This window comes from Trachypithecus francoisi, unplaced genomic scaffold (assembly GCF_009764315.1).
Source record: "Trachypithecus francoisi isolate TF-2019V2 unplaced genomic scaffold, Tfra_2.0 Contig00643, whole genome shotgun sequence".
In the NCBI taxonomy this organism is placed as follows: Eukaryota; Metazoa; Chordata; class Mammalia; order Primates; family Cercopithecidae; genus Trachypithecus; species Trachypithecus francoisi.
The window spans coordinates 37,793-51,661 of NW_022680789.1; the positions used below are offsets into that span (position 1 = coordinate 37,793).

A 13,869-nucleotide genomic window follows, 5' to 3' on the forward strand; every position below is an offset into this window, starting at 1 on the left:
GGAAGGTCCCTGAACAAATTAAACATGCACCTAACATGTAATGTCATCATCCCACCCATGGTTATCCATGGAAAGCAAATGAAATTCATATGCTGGAGACAAAGCTTCCTTCTCCTCTTTCTTGACACACTACTGACAACAGCCAAAAGATGGACTCAACCTACCTGTCCATCCACAGATGAAGGGATGAAGAATCTTCAGGACACAGGCACAATGGAATACTTTTCAGCCATCAAAATTCAGGGCATTTTCTCTTTCCTGCAACATGGCTGCACCTGCAAGATATTATGTTCAATCAAATCAGAAAGGCAGAAAAAAGAGAAAGATCAACCCTGCACATTCTCACTCATGTGGGAGCTGAAAAATTTTACTCACTAAAGGTGGAAATACAGTAGTGGTCACCACAGGCTGGGTAGAGGAGAGGACACAGGCAAGGATTGGCAACAGGTATGCAGAGAGTTAAAGGAGAAGAATACATTCTGGTATTCTACTCCACAGCAGGGAGTATAACAATACTGTGCATAACAATATGGTCGTGTCTTTCTCAAAATAGCTACCAAGGAGATACCAATATTCACATCTCAAAGATGTAAGACCTATACATGGTCACAGGCACAAGAAACTTCTTGATTCTCTCCTTATGCCAGATATACAAGTATCAAAATATTCCACTTCACTGCTAATTCTGGACATGTGGTATGAACCACACATTTTACAAAATGTTAACCATACACAGCTAAAAATTCACATGGAACCACCAAAGATCCTGAATATGCAAAGCAATCCTAGGAAATACAAACTAGTTTGGAGGCCTCACACTCTTCATCTTCAAATTACAGGTAAAAACTCTACTTATCCAAAGACTACGGCAGTGGCATATAAAGAAACCATGCACCTATGGACATAACAGTACCTAAACGTACGCCTGTATGCAGTCAACACGTTTTTCTCAAAAGAATGCCTACAAGATGCAATGAGGTTGGGTGCCATGGCTCACAAATTAAAACCTAAACACATGACCCCAAAGCATCAAATGCCTACAGGAAGACAGAGTGAGCTTAAGTTTCAAAACTCCTGAATCAATATTAAATAGTGAGAAAAACAACAGAAGGAAAACACTTCCAATAATAGAAGTCAAAAATTCTTGTTTTTATTATTGACTATATCTTACAAGAATAATCACTGTGAACTAAAATATTAATCAACCAGCCAAAAAAAAAAAAAAAAACCTGAAGAAATACTGCACAGTAAAGAAAACAATGCACCAACCAACACTCAGAAGGCATTCTTCAGATAGAAAGGACATTACAAGGAATCAAGTATCTGAAAGGGATTATCTGACATTCAGAAGAAACTAACACGCCACTGAGGAACAAAACAAAACCAAGGAACCCAGCCAAAACTGGACAACAAACCTGAACAGGCATCACTGAAAAGACAATGTGCAATTCACTAACATATAAAAAACATGGTTCTCAACATTACTAGTCATCTCTAAACTGTAACTGAAAATCACACTCAGGTACAGACTCACTATAATTTGAAAAAAAGAAACCAATTATTTCAAACAAATTCCCCAGAGGGAGGTGCATACAAAGATACTCTCATGCACTATTGGGAGAAATCACTGTTACTATAGGCACTACAAAAACCTCTTGGAGCTTCCCAAACAATCAAAAAGAAAACTACCATTTCATCTGGCAATTCCAGCAGTGGGTATATACTTACGGACAGTGAAATCACTGCATGGAAGGAAGCCATAGCTGCCTTCCCAGGTTGACCGAAGCATTACACACAATAGCCAAGATAAGCAATCAACCTACCTGTCCATCAACTGATGAAGGGATGAAGGAACTTCAGCATACAGACACAACAAAATACATCCCATTAACAAACATCGATGACATAACATCCTTTGTGGCAACACGGATAAACCTGGAAGACATTATATTTAGTGGAATCAGCCAGGCAGAGAAAGACAAACACTGCATCATCTCACCCACGAGGAGACTAAAAAAGAATTATCTAATGGAAAGTGAAAGTACAATAGTGGTTATCAGATGCTGGGGGGAGGAGAGAGCATGGGCTGGCATTGGTAATAGGTACCAAGTTGCACTTCCGGGGAAGGAATTAATGCTAGTGATCTACTCCATAGGAGGGTGACTACAAGTAACAATATGGTAGGATCTCTTTCAATAGAGCTAGAAAGGAGAGGAATACTGAAAGTTCACACCACAAACAAATAAAAACTAGACATGGGAATAGATATGCAAAACACCCTGACTTCATCCTTCCTCAAAGTATGCAAGTAAAAAAAAAATCCCACTGTACCCCCTAATTTTGGACATGTATGACAAACCCAATTTTTTTTTTTTTTTTTTTTTTTTTTTGAGACGGAGTCTCGCGCTGTCACCCAGGCTGGAGTGCTGTGGCCGGATCTCAGCTCACTGCAAGCTCCGCCTCCCGGGTTCACGCCATTCTCCTGCCTCAGCCTCCCGAGTAGCTGGGACTACAGGCGCCGCCACCTCGCCCGGCTAGTTTTTTTTGTAGTTTTTAGTAGAGACAGGGTTCACCGTGTTAGTCAGGATGGTCTCGATCTCCTGACCTCGTGATCCGCCCGTCTCGGCCTCCCAAAGTGCTAGGATTACAGGCTTGAGCCACCGCGCCCGGCCGACAAACCCAATTTTAAAACTATAAATGAACAATGGCAAAATTCACAGAGAACCATGGAAGACCCCGGAAAATCCAAAGCACTTCCCAGAAATAGAAACTCACTTGAATGCCTCATTCTCCCTAATGTCAAACGACATTGAAAAGCTATACTTACTGAGGCAGCAAGGAACTGGCATAAAAATAGGAAACATGCCACTGGACAATATCAGGCAGCCAACAGACAAATCTGAATGTACTTACAGTCAATAGATTTCTCAAAAGGCTGGGCATGGTGGCTCACGCCTGTAATCCCAACATTTTGGGAAGCCACAGCAGGCTGACCACTTGAGGTCAGGAGTTTGAGACCCGTCTGGTCAACATGGTGAAGCCCCGTCTCTATTAAAATAAAAATACAAAAATTAGCCAGCATGGTGGTGTGTGCCTGTAATCCCAGCTACTCGGGGGCTAAGGTGGGAAAATTGCTTGGATCCTGGGGATGAAGGTTGCAGTGAGCTGAGATCATACCACTTCCACTCCACTCTAGCCTGGGCAGAAGAGCAAAACTCCATCTCAAAAAAAAAAAAAAAAAGAATCCCAAACAAATAAACTGGGAAATAGCTAGTCCATTCTGCAAATGATTTTGAAAAAACTAGAAACTCACAAAACATGGAAATCTCAAGTTTATCCTTTATCCTTATGTAAGGTACACTAGTACCGCAATGTCCCCATTGTACCCCTAATTCTGGACATGCAGTATGAACCAAACTTGTCATGAAATGTAACTACACACAACTAAAAATTCACATGGAACTACCATAGACTCCAAATATGCAAAGCAATCCTAGGAAATACAGCCTCATTTGGAGGCCTCACACTGTTCCATTTCAAATTACATGGAAAAGTTCTACTCATCCAAAGACTATGGTAGAGACGTAACAGTGAAACCATGCAGACATAACAGAATCTAAACGTATGCCTGTATGGAGTCAACACCTGTTTTTCAAAAGAATGCATGGAAGACGCAATGAGGAGTGGGATGTCTGTTCAATTAATGAACCTGAAAATACTGGATATTCACATGAAAAAGGACGAAATGGGACTCTTATGTTACACAATACACAAATACCAACTCGAAGTAAATGAAAACCTAAACACAAGACCCAAAAACATAAAATTTCTACAGGAAAACACAGAGTGAGTGGAAGTTCAGGGCAACTTAATCTATGCTCATAGGTTGCAAAAACAAAAAGTAGTTAGGAAATATATGGAAAATACACTCAAAATCAATGAAATGCTTCAAAATTGTGATTTTTCTGGCCTGACCCAAAATCGTTGCTAACAAAAGGAAAACTCAACATGTGAAAAAGAAAACTTAAGAACTATGGCATGGTAAAGGAAGCAATGAACCAATCAACAATGAGAAGGCATTCTTCATATAGTGAGGGCATGATGAGGAATCATTTATCCAAAAGAGGTTGTTACATCGTATGCATGAGAAACTAATGCTACTAAGAAGTAAAACATGCAAAACCAAGTAACCCAGCCAAAGCTGGGCAATGCACCTGAAGAGACATTTCTCAAAAGTCCCAGCTACTGGATAAGCTGAGGTGGGAGAATCACCTGAGCAGCAGGAGGTCATGGATGCAGTGAGCCAAGATCACACCACTGAACTCCAGCTTGAGCAACCAGAGCCAGACACTATCTCTGAATAAATAAATAAGTAAGTAAAATAAAAGAGAAGAAATAAACTATGCAGTAAAAGACAAACCACATCGACTCACTCAGGAGCAATCTAAAAAACTTTATCTCTTAGAATTAGTAAGCATAACTGTTCTTACCACAGTTTAGGGTTCAAAGGTGGGGCATGGTCAGGGATTGGAAATGGGAACAAAGTTACATATTCCATGAAAGGAATGAAACCTGTAGTTCTATTCCACAGCAGCAGAGTCACTAGGTTTAACATTATTAGAGTGTAGTATTCAAAAAAGCTAGAAAAGAGGATCCTGAATGTCTTCACCTCAAAGGAATAATAACTCTGTGAGGCAAGAGAGATGTTAAACAGCCTGATTTCATCATTACACAATGTACGCATGGACCAAAGTGTCTCATTCTACTCTCTGGTAGTACACTTTTACCATAGGGTAAATTTTTGTAAAGAAATTTAAGGAAACAGGCTCAGAATGGTGGCTCACACCTGCAATCTCAGCACTTTTGGAGGCTGAGGCAGCCACATAGCTTGAGGCCAAGAGTTCGACCTTGGCCAGCCTGGCCAACATGGTAAAACCTCATCTCTACCAAATATACAAAAATTAGCTGGGCGTCTTGGCACACGCCTGTCATCCCAGGTACTTGGGAGGCTGAGGCAAGAGAATCGCTTGAACCCGGGAGGCGGAGGTTGCAGTGAGCCAAGATCATGCCACTGCACTCCAGTCTAGGCAACAAAGTGAAACACTGTCTCATAAAATAAAACAATAAAAATAAATTAAAAAAAAAAAGACGACGACATTCAAGTGACCAATCGACATGAAAAAATGCACAATGTCACTAATCATCAGTGAAATGCAACTCCCAAACACAATGAGATACCATCTCACGCTGGTCAGAATGGCCATTTTTCCAAAGTCAAAACAACATGCTGGGAGGCAGCAAAGGAAAGGGAACACTGCTATACTCTTGGTCAACGTGAAAACTAGTTCACACTGTGGAAACCAGTTTAGAGATTCTCAAAGAACTTAAAACAGAACTACCATCAGACCCAGCAATGCCACTACATTTGGTATCTACCCAAAAAACAATAAATCCTTCTTCAAAAAGACACATGTTCTCCTGCATTCATTGCTGCGCCATTCACAAGAACAAAGACGTGGAAGCATCCTAGGTGACCAGCAACAGCGCATTTGACTTTTTTTTTTTTAATGTGGTGCATACACACCATAAAATACTATGCAACCATAAAAAGAACACACAATCATGTCCTAAGCAGCATGGATAGACATGGGGATTATTATGTTCAGCAAACCAAGGTAAGAACAGAAAACCAAATACTCCATGTTCTCACTTATGACTGGGAGCTAAACAGTGAATACAGTCGAACATAAAGATGGAAACAATAGACACTGGGGACTATCAGATGAAAAAAGGAGGCAGAAAGGGGGTGCAGGCAGAAGAACCACCTCATTGGCACTTTGTTCACTGCCTGGGTGACAGGGTCAGAGACCACAAGCCTCCGTGTCATCAAATGTCCACATGTAACTAACCTGCAATTTAATCAAAATAAGTCAATTACATATATTTTTTAAAACAGGGTTGCCTCAGGCACAGTGGCTCCTGCCTGTAATCATGGCACTTTGGAAGGCTGAGGCAGGCAGATCACTTGAGCCCGGGAGCTCGAGAGAAGTACGGGCAACATGGCAAAACCTACCTCTACAAAAAGTACAAAAAACTTAGTGGGGCACGGTGGTGCGCATCTATAGTCCCAGCTACTTGGGAAGTTGATGAGGGAAGACTTGAGCCCCAGAGGTCAAGGCTGCAATAAGCCAAGATTGCAGCGCTGAACTCCAGCCTGGGTGACAGAGCGATAACGTGTCTCAAAAAAACAAACAAAAAATAGGATTAGGATATATTACAGACAGATAGGTAGATACATGGATGATAGATAAAACAAAACCTACAGTCATCCAAGCAATCACTGACTGGCATAAACATAGAAAGACAACCGAATGGACAAAATGAGGGAGCCAAGTAATCAACCCAAAATTACATTTAGGGCAGACATTTTTCAAAAGCACACCAAAGGCACAACAGTTGAGAAAACTGGGTAGTCATGTGCACGAGATTGAACTAGCACCCCTATGTTGCCCAATACACAAACATCTATGAAAAATAAAACAGTTAAATTCAATCCTGAAAGCAAAACACTCCAAGGAGAAAACATGGGATAAGCATATATTCAGGGGAAACTTGACCCTGTGCACACAGGTTGCAAAAAGATAGAAGAAACAGAGAAGGAAAAATGAGGGATTAAATACTTGTAGACAATAAAATGGTCTAATAATCTCTTTTTTGGGATGGGATACTGAAATCACTGCCAACAAATGCAAATATAAACAAGAGAGACTAAGTACAACATTAGAGCCTGTGCACAGGAGAGAACAAATGAACCCAAAGAGAAGGTATCCTAGGCATTCTAGACCAGGCATGGTGGCTCACAAGGTCAGGAGTTCGATGCCAGCCTGGCCAACACAGTGAAACCCTGTCTCTAGTAAAAATACAAAAATTAGCTGGGCATGGTTGTGCATACCTGTAATCTCAGCTACTCAACAGGCTCAGGCCAGATAATTGCTTGAACCCGGAAGGCAGAGGTGGCAGTGAGCTGAGATCACCCCACTGCACTCTAGCCTAGCGACAGAGGGAGACTCTGTTTCAAAAAAAAAAAAAAGTGGGCAGGCACCGTGGCTCATGCCTGTAATTCCAGCACTTTTGGAGGCCGAGGTGGGTGGATCACAAGGTCAGGAGATCTAGACCATCCTGCCCAACATGATGAAACACCGTCTCTACTAAAATACAAAAAAAAAATTAGCCAGCCATGGTGGTGCTCTCCTGTAGTCCCAGTTACTCAGGAGACTGAGGCAGGGGAATCGCTTGAACCCCGGAGATGGAGGTGGCAGTAAGCCGAGATCATGCCACTGCACTCCAGCCTGACGACAAAGCAACAATCCGTCCAAAAAAGAAAGAAAAAAAAAGTGTAAATACACAACGCTAATGTTAACATGGAACCACAAACAGCCCTGAACATCTAAGGAATCCTGAGAAATACAAACTAAGTTGGAAGACTCACAATTACTGTTATCAAATTGCATTGCAAAGCTGTAGGTAGCCAATATTCCAATCTACATGGGCCTGTGATGTGCCACTGTGCTCCAGCTTGGGTGAGAGTGACCTGTCTCAAAAAAGAAAAAGATTGTGAGAAAATAGGAGGGAACCATAAAAGTGATAACTGGTTGTTATTAAACATGTACAAGGAAAAAATATATCAAATCGCATTAAAAAAATATGTATCCAAACTAAAACTGGGCAAAAAACCTGAATACATATCACTGCAAAAACAACATAAAATGCACAAAAACATAAGAGAAAAGGTCCTCAACATTATTATTTATCAGAGAAGAATGTACTCCAAAACCACACTCAGATACCACCCGACATCTACTGGAATACATGTTACTGAAAATATCTTTAAAAGAATGCTGGTGTGGATTTGGATAAAGGGGAAATCTTATACACTATTGCTGTAAAGATAAATTAGGATATACACTATGGAAAAAAGTTGTAGGCCAAGCGTGGTGGCTCACGTCTGTAGTCCCAGCACTCTGGGAGGCTGAGGCAGGCAGACCACCAGGTCAGGAGATCAAGACTATCCTCATTAACACAGTGAAACGCCGTCTCTACTAAAAATACAAAAAATTAGGCAAGCGTGGTGGCATGTGCCTGTAGCCCCAGCTACTCGGGAGGCTGAGGCAGGAAACTCGCTTGAACCCAGGAGGCAGACTTTGCAGTGAGACGAGATCACGCCACTCTACTCCAGCCTGGATGACAGAGGGAGACCATCTAAAAAAAAAAAAGAAAAAGAAAAAGAAAATTATAGATTCCTCAAAAAAACTGAAAATGCAATTACTATATGATCTAGCAATCTCACTACTGGGTATACCTCCAAAGTAAATGAAAACAGTATCAGAGACCACAAAGTCTCAATAGGGATAGGAGATTTTCTTCATTAAATGGTTTCGAATAAACTGATGTTTATAAGAAAAAGAACGAAATAGGACCCTTCTGGTATAGAATACACAAAAATCAACTCGAAATGGATTGAAGACCTAAACACAAGACCTGAAATTATACATCATCATCATTAAACGTCTGTAAGAAAAAAGGGGGTGGGGGAGCTGGTGGAGCACTTAGTTTTGGGGCAACTTACATCTAGGCTCACAGTTTGGAAACGGGAAAAGAAAAAATGGGAAAAAAAGAAAGCAGAGGGTAAAACCTCGTCAAGAATGGAAGAGCTTGTGAATGTATTTATTTTTTAAATTGGGAAAGTGAATCACAGGTAACAAAAGCAAAAACAACCATGTGGGGCTGCATCCAACTGGAAAGCTTCTGTACAGAAAGAAAACAATGAACCAAATGAAAAAGAATCCTACAAATGGGGAGAAAGTTTGGGGGAAGCACGTATCTCCTAAGGGATTGTTACAAAAAATATGCAATGCCTTCACAGTGCCCAACAGCAATAACAACAACAAGATCATCAACCCCAAAGTGGGCAGGGACTCAGCACAGACATTTCTGCACAGGGGACATAACACTGAGCAGCATGGAGAGAACCAGGTCCTCAGCATCACCATCATCATGGGCAAGTCCCCGTCAGGCTCGCAGCCGGGTGTCCGTTCTCCCGGTCAGGTGGTCGTGTCCGGATGGACAGGAGGGGACAGAGGCTTCTTTGGGGGTGGGGGATTGGTGGGGGTGAAAGAGTCCTGATGTGTCCCGATGGCGGGAAGACAAATTTAAAAATCCATCAAATCCTGGAGGCCGCTGGGATCTTTTTTCCTCCGTCTGACGCCTGGCCAGGAGGCAGCCAAACACCCAGGCCTGGTCCCAACTCCCACGTGGGCCGGGCTTCCCCTTCCTCCTGGGGCTTTCCTCTCTCTCCATCTATATAGGACAGGTTCCCTCAGAAAAAGTCCTCAAACCCCCAAAATACCACAGTCCGCTACACTTGCCACCCTCAAAAGTCCTCAGGGAACAAAATTAATGGTAAAATAAATACTAAAATACTATGAGATAAAGAGGAAAACTAGTGAGAAGGTGAGCATAAAGAGAAAGTTCCAGGAAACAAGCTTCTGTAGTCACCGTGTAGAAGAAAGTGCCGTGGAAAAGCTGAGCGCACGCAGCTCCCGCCTAAGCAGTCAGGGCCACAGACAGGAGAGGTTTCCTCCCCGAGACGAGTCTCCAAGTCATCCCCACGCCGCCGCAGTGCGCCCTCAGGCGGGTCCGGAAGGAACAGGAGCCATTCTCCATCTTCCCATTATGGACGCCACGCCACGCACGCCACGAAGCCTCTGCGGTGAGAACACGCATGCGCACCATGTGGCGCAGAAAATGCGGTTTCAGCGCCCCCTGCTAGTCACAGTGCACAGTGCAGGATGATCCACCTCATGGTCCGCATCAGCCCAGGTCTGTCTAGGAAGGGTAGAATGGCGTGTTGTGCTTCATCAGGGAGCAGGAACTCCCCAATCTATGCATGTGGACCTCCCCCTGTGAAGTTCTTATTTTCTCTTTGGGCAGGGTCTCACTCTGTTGCCCAGGATGAAGTACCCTGGTGCAATCACGGTTCACTGCAGCCTCAATCTCCTGGGTGGGAGGTTGTATGGTGGGAGGGCAAGCAGGGCTGGGGCTGCTGAGAGGCTGGGAGGTGGGGGCTGTCAGGGAGGGAAAGGGGGGATGGGGCCGGCAGGAAGGGCACTTCGTCCCATCACCGTCGCCCTAACAGGGCCAGTCAGAGAATGGCTGTGGGGCTCAGTGCAAGAAGCAAATATGGAGCCCCTTGTTCAAAAATGATTAAGGAACTTTTTTTTCTTCTTTTAGACGGAGTCTCACTCTGTCTCCCAGGCTGGAGTGCAGTGGCATGATCTCAGCTCACTGCAAGCTCCACCTCCTGGGTTCAAGTGATTCTCCTGCCTCAGCCTCCTGAGTAGCTGACACCACAGGCAAACGCCACCACGCGCAGCTAATTTTTGTATTTTTAGTAGAGATAGAGTTTCACCATGTTGGCCAAGCTGGTCTCGAACTCCTGACCTCAAGTGATCCACCCACCTTGGCCTCCGAAAGTGCTGGGATTACAGGCGTGAGCCACCATGCCTGATGAAAAATGATTGAGGATTTTAAGGCAGCCCCCACAGAGCATTAAACAAGTCCCTAGAGCTGGCCCCGCCCCTGAAGGCTCCAGGCCCATCTGTCTTGGGAATGCACAGATTTCAGGGGCCCAAACCCACCCTTCACCACCTTCTTCCCCTCCCAGTACCAGAGGGGCCCTCCTGGCCCCTGGGACCTCCTAAGGAGCAGGCTCTCTGTCCAGGATGGAGATGGGGACCCTCCTCACCGCCCTGTGCCCTTCATGGGCTGGACACGCCCACCACCCAGGAAGGAAGGCATAAAGGGCTGGGCACCGCCTTTGTGGAACCAGAGGCTTGGTGGCCCTAGATGGTTCTGGCTGAACCTGCCTTTGGAGGGCTGAGATGAGCCAGCCGGCCGCAGTTACTCAGCTGACACCCCCTCCCTACAGGGCCTGGGGTAAGGAGCCTCCCAGACTGCACACCTAGCCCCTACCACACTTCCATCATCTCCAGACATGTGCAGCAAGGGAAGAAACAGGAAGCAGCAGCTCTCCCTCCTCCAGTTCACAGGAACCGTCTCAGTCGACTCCCTAGCACCCTTCCCCGGAGCCTCACCTACAGGAGGACGGACACCTCAGACCCTTCCCTGCACCCAGTGCTGTAGGGAGCAACCTCAGCCCTGGGCCTGGGATGAGTGCCCTCGCCAGCCTGGAATCAGGAGACAGGCTCTCCCTGGGTCAGCACCTCACGTCCACTCACAGGACACTCACCTGCAGAGGTGCTCTGAGCGCCGTTGTGGGTTAAGGGACTTTCTCCCCTCTGGAAACAGTCCCTGGGAAGCTGAAGGTCTTGGGAGCCTCTCACCAAATGTCTTTGGGAGGTGGGAAGACATCAAATGTGGGTGTGGCTTCCCCCCAGCTGTGTGTGGGGACTCAGGAGCCAAGTCCCCCAGCGCACGCCTCTAACACCTTCAGTAGGGGTCACTTCTCTGGAGCCACAGGTGGCTGCCAACACCCTGTGGCTCCCAGCAGGCACCACCCAGGTAAGAGAGAGAACAGGCCGGGGAACAATGGACTGGCCTGGCCCCAAGTGCTGGGGCAGATCCCAGACCAGATGGCCTAAGCTCATGCCATGGGGCCAGCTCTGACTCCCTAAAAGTGTGGCAAGAGTCCCTTTTGGACACCTTGAGAAGCTGCAGCTGGGAGAGGACCACCCACCTGTCTGGATATCCAGCCCAGGTGGCAGGGCCCAAGTGACAAGTCCCAGGCCACAGTCCTTACCGCCCACCCTGGCTACAGGGGCTCCCAAAAGCCACCATGGGCCTGGCTTGACCTTGCCTGTCCACATCTGAGCTTCAGTTTCCTCATCTGCTCAAGAAGAGGAGCAGATTGATTAGATTATGCAAATTCTGAGTGGCAGGATTAGGTGTGACTGGGAGAGCCAAGGCTCCCCAGGATGGTGGCATCTCTGGAGCCCAGGGATGGGCCCTGTCTCCTTTCTGGGCCCCCAGCTGGGCTTGAGTACCTCCTCTCCCCTCCCTCCTTCCTCCCTCCAGAGGGGTCCCCTGCAGAGCTGCCTCGGCCCCAGGGCTCAGCCTGTGTCTGACCCAAACAGCTCCTGCATCCCCTGGAGGATGAGTTGGGAGTACCTCCTTCCTGCAGGAAGATGAGGGCTAGAGATGGAGGTCAGTGACAGGGCCACAGAGGCTGGAATCCTGCCTGGAGCTAAAACAGCCCTGCCTTACCCACCCTGTGCATCCCATCCTCTGCTGCAGCCCTTCCTGGCATGCCCTGCATGCAGGGTGGGGGTGAGACCCAGGGTCTGAGCTTTGGCTTCTGGACATCTGGCTCATTGCCTGCCAAATGTCCTGCAGCTGGAGGCTCTGGCCTCCTCACCCTCCCACAGGGCTCCAGGGCCAAGGTCCGGGCCCCTGCTCTGTGTCCCAGGCCTGCTGGCCAGGAATATGCTAATGCAGCAGGTTGGGCCCTGCTTGTCCGTGCAAGCACTTGTGGACTTTGAAAGGGGACTAGGTGGGGAAGGGCAGGGCAGGGCAGGGCGGGGCAGTGCACAGAGTGCAGGGCAAGTGGGGCCAGGCTGGCGGGGAGTGAGCTTGTCTGGCCACCTCGCCTCAGAGCCACTGCACTGCTGGCTGCAGACACAGACTGCACCATGAAGCCAGCCCTCCTGCCCTGGGCCCTGCTGCTGCTGGTGACAGCCCCCCGCCCGGGGCTGGACCCACAACAATTATGCCTCCTTGCCCTTCTTTGCCTCTGTCTGTCTGTCCATCTGGCTGCAGCCAAGCCTGGGCAGATGCCCCTCTGGGCTCAGCCTCTGTCCATCTGTCAGGCCACCTGTGGCTGCGCTAGGGGTGGTGGGAAGAAATTCTGAGGGTCCATGTGGTGGGACAGCCCATGGGGATGGGAGATCTGAGCCAGGCCCACCCTAAACCCACTGGGAGCTAGGAGGGAGGTGGGGGAGACCAGCAGAGGCCTCAGCCTGCATCCCCAGCCCTGACAGGGCGGGATTACGGAGGGGGAGCCAGGATTGTGGGTCCTCATCAGGGTGGGGCTGAATCCGGGAAAGTCTAGGGGAAGCCCCAAACTCCAGAACCAGGACATTGGCCAGAGGCCACCCCCCACCCCATTTCCCATTCACCCTACTGCCACTTATCTCACTTACAAGCATCTCTCGGCCTCCTTCTCTGATCCCTGTGCACCACCACATCCTTGGCCAGTACATATTTATTGCTGCTCTTAAGTGCCAGGCACTGCACTTAGTGGAGTGGGGCCAGCGGGGTGGCTCAGGCCCAGGCCTGGCCCTTGACTGGCCTCTTTTGACGGGTGACAGGGAAGGGTCAGGGATGTACAATTCTGTCCTGGGTGCAGGTACCCGCCCCAGTCCCTCCCTGCAACCCTCCCTTCATGCCAGCCCCTGGAAATATGGCCCTGCTGCAGGTCTCATGGCCCATAGGAGATGCTTTGGGCCCGGCGTCTACAGCCCCTCATGGTGTGCACCCCCACTTCCCTTTCCCCACTGCTGGGACCCCTGCTTGAAATGTCCCTCCTCTCCCCAAAAAGGAGGGGAGCAGCCCTGGCCTTCTGCCCTGAGGGCGGGGTTCTCTTTGGGGTCTCAATTACCGTCCCTGGGAGAGTGAGAAGGGTCAAGTTCAGACCCTGCACCTTTCCCTACCAGGCCTCGAATGGGACTCTTGGCAGTCATGTCCCCCACCCCAATCCAGGCAAGCAAGAGGGGTTCTGCAGGCTTCAGGGCCCCCAGAAGGTGCGCTGTCCACAGACACCCTGGGGAACCAAGAGAGGTCGAGGGCTCTAGG

General features: G+C 47.5%; 1 long non-coding RNA gene across 1 annotated transcript in view; it reads right to left on the minus strand.

Annotated features, from left to right (window-relative positions):
- Positions 1-13,396, minus strand: part of LOC117087317 — a 50,501-nt gene extending 37,105 nt beyond the window's left edge. The window contains exons 1-5 of the long non-coding RNA XR_004438760.1: positions 13,218-13,396; positions 9,556-9,885; positions 2,914-3,048; positions 1,824-1,935; positions 165-275 (exon numbers count right to left, since the gene is read on the minus strand). This is a non-coding gene — a long non-coding RNA (uncharacterized LOC117087317). The remainder of the gene's footprint in view (positions 1-164; positions 276-1,823; positions 1,936-2,913; positions 3,049-9,555; positions 9,886-13,217) is intronic.
- Positions 13,397-13,869: the final 473 nt, after the last annotated feature.